The sequence below is a fragment of the Perna viridis genome, chromosome 11 (genome assembly GCF_037379345.1).
Source record: "Perna viridis isolate PV_CMFRI_1.1 ecotype Kerala chromosome 11, ASM3737934v1, whole genome shotgun sequence".
In the NCBI taxonomy this organism is placed as follows: domain Eukaryota; kingdom Metazoa; phylum Mollusca; class Bivalvia; order Mytilida; family Mytilidae; genus Perna; species Perna viridis.
Genome location: NC_142455.1, coordinates 2,236,978 through 2,248,020, shown reverse-complemented (window position 1 = coordinate 2,248,020; position 11,043 = coordinate 2,236,978). Strand labels below are relative to the sequence as shown.

The following is an 11,043-nucleotide window of genomic DNA, read 5'->3' as shown; positions in this document are numbered from 1 at the left end:
TTATCTCAATGTAAGGAAAATAAGGCGAATTGTTTTTTCCAAGTTAAGTGGATCAAATTTAGTATTCTACAAAGATATGAAATCAGTAAAAGCGTTCTTGATTCACCCTACAGAAAATTAAACCTGACTTCACATTACCGCTACAAGGTTGTAAAATTATCAAGGCAACAAACGATGTTTCCAGTAAACGGAATGTTGTTGCTGTAAGTTTATGATTATCAGTAGTCATGGAAACCTGCGTGTAGAGGTTTTTTTGTGTGTTCTCCTGTGTAGAGGTTTATCCGTGTGTTCTCCTGTGTAGAGGTTTATTTGTGTGTTCTCCTGTGTAGAGGTTTATTTGTGTGTTCTCCTGTGTAGAGGTTTATTTTTGTGTTCTTCTCCTGTGTAGAGGTTTATTTTTGTGTTCTTCTCCTGTGTAGAGGTTTATTTGTGTGTTCTCCAAAGACCCTTTAAATTCAAAATCTTGTATTTCCCCCGGTATAAAACTAGCATTAGGTACAATAATCTTGCTTTCAGTCCTCTCTGGTAGCTCTGTTTCGGATATTTTTCTTTTAACAAAAACATCAGATGCTTTCCTTAACAAAAATACTTGTTGCAGTTCATTTCTTGTTTTCTTCAAATCATTTTCACTTTTCTGAATCTTTGAGATAGCGTCCTGAATTTTGATCCCATTTTGTTTGTACATTGAAACACATTTTTGGAGAAAATCGTATGTGTAATTTGTTAAAGCGTCTTTCATTTTTTTCTTTGTGTCTTAATTTTCTCTGTGACCTTATTATATTCTTTCCTTGTGTCAGCCATTTGTTTTGCAAGTTTTATACTTTCTAATTGAAACAATGACTGACAAGAGTCGATTTTACCTTGCAGTCTTTGTATCTTTGATATTTTGTCTTTGTAAATGTCCTGCATGTCCTGCTGTTGATGATGAGAGTGAAACTCCCTAAAGCATTGAAAACAAATTGCATTTGCACATTCATAGCAGTAGGAAATATATTTTTGACCTTCATGGACGCTGCATGTCATATGATTAAGGTCATCCTGACGATATAAAGCGGCCACATCCCATGATCTTTTATGTTGAGTACTAGTATTTGGTACGTTTTGGAAGCTTCTAATTTTTAATGAATTATATATGAAAAAGTTGACAGAGAATTAGTTTGCAATTAATACAGTTCCAAGGAATACCTGTTGACTGCTTACAGAACTGGCATGTCGCTGGAGCCTGTAGTGACATCTCTTACTCAGCTACGGTCATTTAAGTACCACAGAAGAATAGTGACCCTTTCCTAAAAATTAAAAAGATAATGAGAGTAAACTTGAAACTTTTAGTTAACTTTACATTTTGATAGAGTTATCCATCCTAAAAGTTTTATTCTATTAAACATTGGAGTGAAAACTAAAGTTATTTGACTAGATATATACTGCATACCTTGACAGGAATTCCTACAATTAAGCTCAAATCGTGGAAATTACTTTAAAACTGCCTCAATTGATGCTTAAAATAACTGCTATGCTAAAGCCGAAAATTTTGATAACATTTAATGACATTTTCAGCTATGTGAATAAAAAAAATAATATTATTCAGCATGATTATTTTAATAGAAATAGCCGAACTTTGGTTTTCTACTTAAGTAGTAGTCTTTGTAAGAATCATGCAAATCCCGTAATATGTGATATACCCCAAAAAGGCTACACATTTTAATGTTTGTAATTAAGTTGTTTTATAAGTCTTTATGATGAAATGAATAATTATTCATTCAAATCTGTCTGCTCATAGGAGATAATCTACATTGAAAATCCAATAGTTTATATTGTATTGTAGTGTCATTTACAGAGTTATCTCCCTTAATTTTGAATTCTACACTAGATTCTATATAATTTTATCACCTAAGAACAGGGGTTATATGAAAAGCCATATATATTAATTTCTGTTTACTATAACATTTTTAACAAAATATCAAAAATAAAAATACATATATTTATTTGCAGTTCGCGCACTAATTTAAAAAATTGGTTTATAAATAGAACCGGTTTTGGTTGATTGGGTAAAAAAGGAACAGCGCAAGATTTTATATTTATTAAGTTAGGGCGGTGACCACTCGACTTCTACATATACGTTTGTAGACAAATTAATTTTTGGGGGGTATCTAATGCAATTTTAATATATTTTCTGGATGTTTGAATATTTATGTTGATATTCATTTTATATTTTTAGAATGCTGTAATTTCGGACAGCCGGAGTGCGGGACTGTAGAAGAGATTACTGTTTTGGGACATTGTGTTTGTACATTTGATTTGTTTGTATAGTTTATTAAACGAGGTCACCGTGTCTGATAGTATCAGTATGAACGAGGTCACCGTGCCTGATAGATTCAGTACTTTATCTTTGTGTCTCATTTTCATAGAAAATTATGGCAAGTTTCTCAAATAAATGCTTTATGTTCGTTTGAACGAAGTGAATTTAGAACATAAATATGCTTTCCAACCACGAATCACATTTTGCATGATTCTTACCTGAAGTGCTACTTAATTGTTTTAAAATGCGTGTTGACTGTTAGTCTTCATTCTCTGCTGGAGAGGACATTCCAAAGTGTGCTTTTTAAAGCGTTACACTGCTTGGTTTGACAAATGCACCAGCAAAAATGTCTAAGCTTTTTAGTTTACTCGGTCTTATTAGGGGTTTGGGCGTTTTTTTAGTGTGTATTTTTGTTTTTGTTAAATTTGTTTTTTTTTTTTTTTTTGAAGTTTTTTTTTCATAATAATTTGTTTGTTCAGATATTTTCTTGTCAAACGAATTCTCCTAGTTTCAACCTTTGATATTATTAAGTATTTCTGTAGTCATTTACCTTAGGATATAAATTTCAAAACTTGCAATACTTTCCAGGAAACTTAATTTCAAATAATCTAAATATTCACATTTTTAGGAATTTAGGAATTTAATTTTAAAACAAACATTTTCCTGGTTCCTTGGCAACCAAGTTTTTTCTATTAAATTGTAACATAAACAGAAGGTTTTATTTTTAAAGGGGTAATGGCTTTAACATTTTATGAATAACTGGCCAAAAATAAATCAGAAATGAATATTTTCTAAAATTTTGCATGTTTCCAATTTCTTTTGTATATTTTTTAATATATAATAATTTTATCATAGTCAGAGTTATACCGTGTCAAACATTTTGTATCAATTCAAATATCAACTATGAATGTTGTTTGACTTCTGCAGTCCTAATATTCTATCAACCGCCAATCATTTTATTTAATTGAGTTACACTCCAACTGTCTGTTTGCCATAACGGTTTTGTTGTTGTTACCTCATAAATTTTGTAAAAAAAAACCCTCCCTGGGGACGATATAAAATTTGGTGTGCATCTTCGGCTGAATGGTTAGTATTGTATGTCAGTAGTTTGCCGAATTGCACATAAACATTCTCACCTTTTTTTTAGATACTAGGAAGCATTGACATTGATGGCCGATGGTACTCGAATAGATGACGTGTATTTTTTGAGCTTTCGCTTTTTAACAATATTTCCTGTATTTTTATATTAGTCAACAATGAATTAAGAAGGAAGTCTTCATAATAGTAATACATACAAGGTTAAACTTTGACTTATAAATGAATGAGTGTGATTTCAGTTTGACAGGAAATGTGTACAACTTTTCTGTGTTTATGCGGCGATGACCTTGACAATCGACAAAATGGCAAAATTAGCAATAAACTGGTCAACTCGGGCAAATGCAAAAGGTGTTCAAAAATCCTGACTATATCAAATATGTAATTCTATAAACAAAGACTTATGCGCATTTGCTACTATTGAAATGGTGTTTTTATGTGTTCGCTATGTAAAAATCATTCATGTATTGTTACTGTACATACCACGAAAACATATTGCATGCTGTCATTTGTTCGAATGCTTCATTAAATCAAGATTTTTTCTTTCATTATCAAAGGAATATATGATTTGATTGGTACCTTTACATTACATAATTAGTAAAGGCTGGAAAATATTTATAAGAAATAATATTAACAAGAAGTCATCTACTAAATGTAGTAACATCAAATTACACAAATTTTAGTTTATGAAGTTTTGCTCTTTTGGGGTTATCAGTTTTTCTTGTAGAACAACCAACCCATAAAAACCCACTGACATCAATGGATAAGCTAAAAGGAAGATCTATACCCAGTTCATTGACCTGATGAGAGTAGGCCAGAGTCCCTGTATGATTCAATACATGTATACAATGGTTAAAATAGTCAGTAATCAGAATCCATCCGACCCTTGGTGGTTACTGTTATGTCTCTTGGGTGAAATTTATCACTAAAAGACTGTTGTTTATCAACCCCAGTGTACATCCATTTGATCTGACCCCATAATCTAGTGCCACCACTCTTCCCTTCCAATATAAGTTCAGTACATCAACAACATATACATTGTCGTTACTGATTGCAATCCTCCTTGGCCATGTAAATGTTCTCTGATTGTCTCTGTCATATTGATACGTATGGATTATCTTCCTTTTCTGATTCAAGACAACAATTTTCCTGATGCTGTTTGGTTTGATATCATATATTTCTTGTCCTGCCAAACCTACCAATATCTCTTTATATGTATTGACTTGTCAATGGAGAGAAATCTTTGTATGATTTGATTAATCCATCTTCTGTATAGAGTTTCAATTCTTTGTCCCGACACGATAATGAGAATGTCTTTGTTGTTCAGGAGTACCAAATCGTGCACAATGATACTTTCTTCCTTTTTTACTGTCATTATATTATCTGTTATCTGCAACTTCTGCAGTTTATCACCCAAATAGCTTCCAATTATTATGACATTGTCATCTACAAAAACCACATTAGTGACAATGGACAAATCAGTTTCATATGTTTGTATTAGTTGTAGATTATCAACTTCATTCAACTCACCAAATATCCTACTAAGGTCTAAATCTTGTATCATTCCATGTATAAACCTAACAGTTGGTACAGTAATCGTGCTTTCAGTCTTATCTGGTAACACTGTTTCGAATATTATGCCTTTATCAAAAACATCAGATACTTTCCAGGACGTAAGTAGTTGATCCAATTCATATCTCATCTTTTTTAAGTCATCTTCAATTTTCTGAATGTTTGAAATAGCGTCCCGAATTTTGACCTTTATGTCTTTGTACATTATGTCACATTTCTGGAGCAAATTTTGTGTATATTTGTTACTGCATCTTTCAAATCTTTTTCTTGTGCCTTTATTTTTTAAGTGGTTACATCAGATTCCTTCTTGTGGTTAGGTAGTAGTTTCTTTAGTTTCATACATTCTGATTTGAAGAATTGGAGATCAGTGGTAATTTTATCTTGAAGGTTTTTCATCTTGGAAATGTTGTCTTCGTAAATTTCTTGCATGTCCAGCTGTCCATGGTCTGAATGAAGCTCCCTATAACATTTAAAACAAACTGCCTGGTCACACTGACAACAGTACAAAATAATTTTTTGACCTTCATAGACTCTGCATGTCATGTGATAAAGGTCGTCCTGACGATACAAAGCGGCCATGACTTCCTTCTCATGATCCTTTATGTTGATTATTTGATGCGCTCTTGAAGATTCTGATTTTGAATGAATTCTATATGATCAAAGTTGACAAAGAAACAGTTTACAATTGATACAGTTCCAACGAAAATCTGCTGACTCTTCACAGAACTGGCATGTCGCTGGAGCCAGCAGGGACACTTCTGACTCAGCAGAAGCCATTTTAGTAACCAAGAAGAATTATGTCCTCTTCTAAAAATGTAACCGAAAATGAAATACTTGAACTTGTTTGAATAAGCCAGAATTACAAAATCAGAAACACAAATGCCAAAGTTATTGTGACCGTGTAGTGCCATTTCATTTATTCATTACAGTGTTGGATAATTTTATTTGAAGTTTGTTTTGTCAATTGACTGTTAAAAGGTACGTTTTATGTATTAGAAATTGTAATGGAAACATAACTGATTACATGAGAAAGATAATTCATACTTTGACCTTTGACCTTTCTGTAATAATGTTAAACATAGTTGACTTTCACTGTCTACTGTTCGTTACAGTGAGTTATTTATGTACAGTGAAATGTCTGGTTTAGCCAGGTTATAGTAGATTTTGAGTTCTTTTGAGACAGGTTTACCAGTACTTAGTTTTATTTTCTTATTGATATTATGTTTTGATTTGAGAGAATTCATTTTATGATTAAAATATCAATGACAGTATGCAGAAAATGACAATGAACTTCGGGAACTGTATTCAAATAATCTATCCATACAATTTGGTCTCTCTGCTAAAGTAGTAACATTATTCTCACCTGGTCATATAATGTTGAAATTTATTTCATGGTCAATGTCTGCCTGTCTTTCAACTATAACTTAATTATTTCCTTGTACTTGTAAGTTAAATTATTTCCCGGATTTTAATGGCATATCGAAGTAGAATACATATTTCTGAAGTCACGTATCAATAAAATGTTATGTTTTTTTTAATCCACTGCATGAGTCTATATGACAGCTGATTGAATCGTTTATACGTAGGGTTGTGATCAGAACGTATTCCGAACATTTTAAATACTATCTGAAGTAAATTATATATATAATTTTTTTACTATAATAATGTTAAACCATGGATTTTGTATTAGGAGAAGACGTTATTTATCTTATTCTATTTCAAAGCTTTGTTGTTGTTATTTGTCTGTTTTTTAGCCAATTTCCTCAAATGTCTTTGTTGAAAGAAAAAAAATCTGCTGAATGGCCACATGCATGATCAAATAATGACCAGTTTTGCATTTATAAGGCCAATGAGTCTCGATGTGCTCCAAACAAAAATTAGAATTTAAAACAAGAAGTATCCTTGTTACATTGACTATCATTTGTGGAAATGGTAGAATTCATCGTTTCTGTAGTAAATTTTTAGGGAAATTATTTTTCTTTGAAATACCCAAGGAGTCATCCATTTAACAGCAGTTTATTATACCCGATTTTTACCAATTTTAGAATAACACAGCCCATGCATGTGGCAGAAATTGAACGTACAATTAGAAATTAAAATTAATGAACTGGTGAGTCAAATATTTTTATTGAGTTTGTTACTAAAGGCATTTTATACTACATGTGTGAAGGAACAGGATGACAGGATGGCATTCCTGAAATATACATTTAACAATTTATAAACATCACAATAAAACAAAGTAAATACGGTAACTCTATATATTTAAAGTCACATTTAATAAAAAATATTAAAGCATATGTAAATCTAAATATTCTCCATTTACTCAATGTATTAAATATTATCAAAAAATAAGGTAAATTTATAAAACTTCTTTACATAGAAATTTATGACGTATGCAACAAATACATTAGTCCTTTCGATGTCATAGAAAATATGACATCCAAAACATAAATATTTCAAAAACAACAACACATAACACAAAGCTTACCCTATATGTGGTACAAGGGTACTGATTGTAGTTAATAAAAACTTTCGCATGGACAAACAGATCTGTAAAACAAAATATCTACTTAAAACATATGATCGGCAGTTCACAATCAACGATAATTGACATTTAAATGAACAAATCGATATTCATGTCATTGACTAAACTAGCGTAACTTGTAAATATAAACAATGAATGATTGCTTAATATTTGCTTAATATTTGTACGAATATGATAAGTGAAATAATAAAATAGAACCCTATTATCATTTAATCTCAGTCGTACTTTCTCATACAAAAAATACTCATATACGCACACTTTCATAAATCAATAAAATGTGAAATAAATTATTTAAGAAACAGAAATATTAGTAACTAACCTCAGTAAGAATGAACATGCATTCCAAATGAATGAAAATGAAATCAGACAAAACATGTATTTTTCCAAATAACTGAGATTACAAAAAAACGTCTTTGATCTAATAATTATCCAATACCCGGAAAAAATTATAATAGAAAATCAAGAACCAATAAAAACAAGAGAACAGACAACGTGACAGAGATAGCCAATCAATCAATGAGAACTGAGCTGGATAAATGATAGATTACCCAAATACTCAGGAAAGAAAGAATCGGAAAAGAAAAAGATTGTGAACTCAACATAATTAATTTTCTCTGAAATAAATATAATAAATTCATAAGTTGAGTCTATCACATATTTGATAAGCTGTAATATTGGCAATGTACAATTTATAGTTAATATGGCAGTCTTCAAATTTGTTCACTGTGTCATAGTATATCTTTCTTCTTTCCTCTCCCTGGACGTGAAACTTTATGAGAGAGAGTAATCAAGGGAACCAAGGTTATAGCGGTAATCAAAAGAATGCAATCCACGGACATAGACCAGACATGGAAAACAGACATACACAACAAAGAACATAATGTAACTAAAATCATACATAAAAAGTAACAAAAGCAAATGAGCAACTCGGACTACACTAAAAACTGGGAGCATAAACCAGGTGCACCGGTAGGGTAAGCGTCCTCTGCTTTTCTAGAAACCCACGCCGAGTTGCTCATAAAAAGTCAAGTCCGGGGTAGACGGACGAGGAAAAGAAAACTATGACCCGTTGAATAAATCAGTTTTAGTTTTCATGGTGCAGATGGATACACAATAACGATCCAAGAGTTCATGATGACGACCATAAAACTTCTGTAGTGATGTCTTCAATCTTGTAGCAACATAACCCTGTTCCAGAAGCCTATTTGTTAGAGTTCTAGCGCGATACAAAAAGTCTGCATAGTTTTGGCAAGCTCTGGCATAACGTAGGAGTTGTGATATGAACAATACATACGCAGATGCTGAAGGGATGTTGCCACAGATGAAAGGAAAACAACCTGGCAGGTGTTTCGAAAAAAGCAGAGGACACTTACCCAACCAGTACGCCTGATCCATGCTCTTAGTTTGTAATAGATTCCAAATTGCTCATTTACTTATGTTTCATTGTATGCTTTATTTTGGTTATCTCATGTTCTTTGTTGTATATGTCTATTTTCCTTGTCTAGTGTTAACCTTGGGTTATGTTTTTAAGTACTGTACAAACCCTGGTTTCCTTAATTTTCCTGATGGCGACCACAAATCTTCTGTAGTGATGACTTCAATCTTGTAGCAACGTAGCCTTGTTCCAGAAGCATAATTGTAAGAAGTCTAGTCTAGCGCGATACAAAAAGTCTTTGTAGTAACGGCTAGCTCTGGTATAACGTATGAGTTGTGATATGAACATTCCATACGCAGGTGCTGAAGGGATGTTGCCACAGATGAAAGGAAAGTTGACAATTCTGAATGAAAAGTCATCACGTATGTCGTGAGGTTTGGTCAATAATTTTCCTTTACCATCGATCTCTAATTGTAAGTCAAGATATGAGGCTGACCTTACAGTGTCTGTAGTATCCTTTATCTCAAGTTCTTTGGGGTAGATGCGATGTATCAAATTCCCGAAACTAGGATGTTTAACGATAATACGTCATCTATAAAGCTGAAACTGAGATTAGAGGATCTAGCTAAACGATATTCTTTCGGATCAGATCAGCTTTAAAGTCCGCACCATAAGAATGAAGGAATAGGTCATAAAGTAGAGAAGCACAATTTGTTCCCATTGGAATGTAAACCGTTTGTTGAAAAACGCGTTCCACACACTGGACAAATATGTCGTCAATAAAAAATTCCAGATTTAGAAAACATCTTCTTTATATTTTGAAGATGATTTTGAATCATGTTTTACAAAGTATAAGGAATCTTCACCGGGAATTATATATCTATACCTAGGTGTACCATCTTTTTTTCGAGAAACAACGATGTATAATGTTTTTGAGTCGAGTATGAGGAATAAAAGTATACAGTGTTGACAAATCATATGTTTTAATGTTATTATATTCTGATAATAATCTTGAATTTAGGGTCTCCAAAAGATCTTTCGACTTTTCAGGATCCACATTGAAGTATTACCACTACGGGAGTAACAAGTGTTGTGGTAAGACTGGAGACTCTTTTGGACAGCTGTAAATATAGAATTAAAAGTTTTAAAATAGGTTTGGTGGTACATTTTGCAGATCCAGATATGTAACGTTGTTTGTATGGGTATTTGTAAAGTTTAGGAATGCAGTACATAGACGGCAAATCACAATCATCATAGGAAGATAGACCAAGAGGATAGCACAGATTTATGGTTACCCACTATCTGTTCTTTGGAGAGTGTAGTGGCAGTATAGGTCTTATCACTGCCTTTATTTTTTATTTCTACCTCTGATAATAAACATTGGATGTAATACATTTTGCAGAAAAAAAATGTTGTTTTGGGCTTTGTCTGCTGGAACGACAACATATTTGTCATGTATAGTAGACAATGTTTTTGCTACATCGGTGTCTTTGAAAAATGATGCAGCATTAGCATTCATTGACCTACTTAAAATTTTGATTCGTTTCAAAATTAAAGACCTCACGGTCTTTAACCACTCTGACAGAGAATTAATGTCTTGACGTTTTATCCATTTTCCTGCGTAGTCCTCCATTGCATTCATAAGACCTTTAAAGTTATAATTCCAACTTATGGAGCGCGGTTCATAGTATATAGGACCTTTAGAAAAGATATTACGCAGAGATTTGTTTTCGATGATGGTTAAATCTCCCGTAACGACGTGACCGGAAGAACCATATTTGAATGGAGAGTTTTTGCAAGAACAGTCAGGTGGTTAAGCCTTGAAGTCCTCAATCTCGAGGTTCAGCATTAGCCTTTTTATAATTGAAAATTTTGCGTGTAATGGGTGAAGTATAGGAATATGAAATAATTGGTATTGATTTGTCCTTGAAATATGTTTTTTTTTTTGTTGATATGTGATAAAATACGGAAATGAAATAAAAAGATTGAAAAGTTCAGAAAAAATTAATGCAATGCACATGCAGGGCAAACAAATATACTCATCGTACAGCAATCTTGCAATGCAAAACAATGGATCTATTGTATTGAATATTTCTCATGAACTATGGTGGAATGTATAAGTTAAACCAAAACATATTAAAAACTCATTTTAACAGACTG

At 32.4% G+C, this 11,043-nt stretch overlaps 1 pseudogene across 1 annotated transcript; it reads right to left on the bottom strand.

The window, feature by feature from the left end:
* Positions 1-3,598: 3,598 nt before the first annotated feature.
* Positions 3,599-7,962, bottom strand: LOC148602296 (uncharacterized; annotated as a pseudogene). Its single transcript, XR_015916762.1, has 4 exons — positions 7,828-7,962; positions 7,452-7,513; positions 5,258-7,157; positions 3,599-5,227 (listed from the first exon to the last, which is right to left on the bottom strand). The product of XR_015916762.1 is annotated as an uncharacterized LOC148602296 (transcript).
* Positions 7,963-11,043: the final 3,081 nt, after the last annotated feature.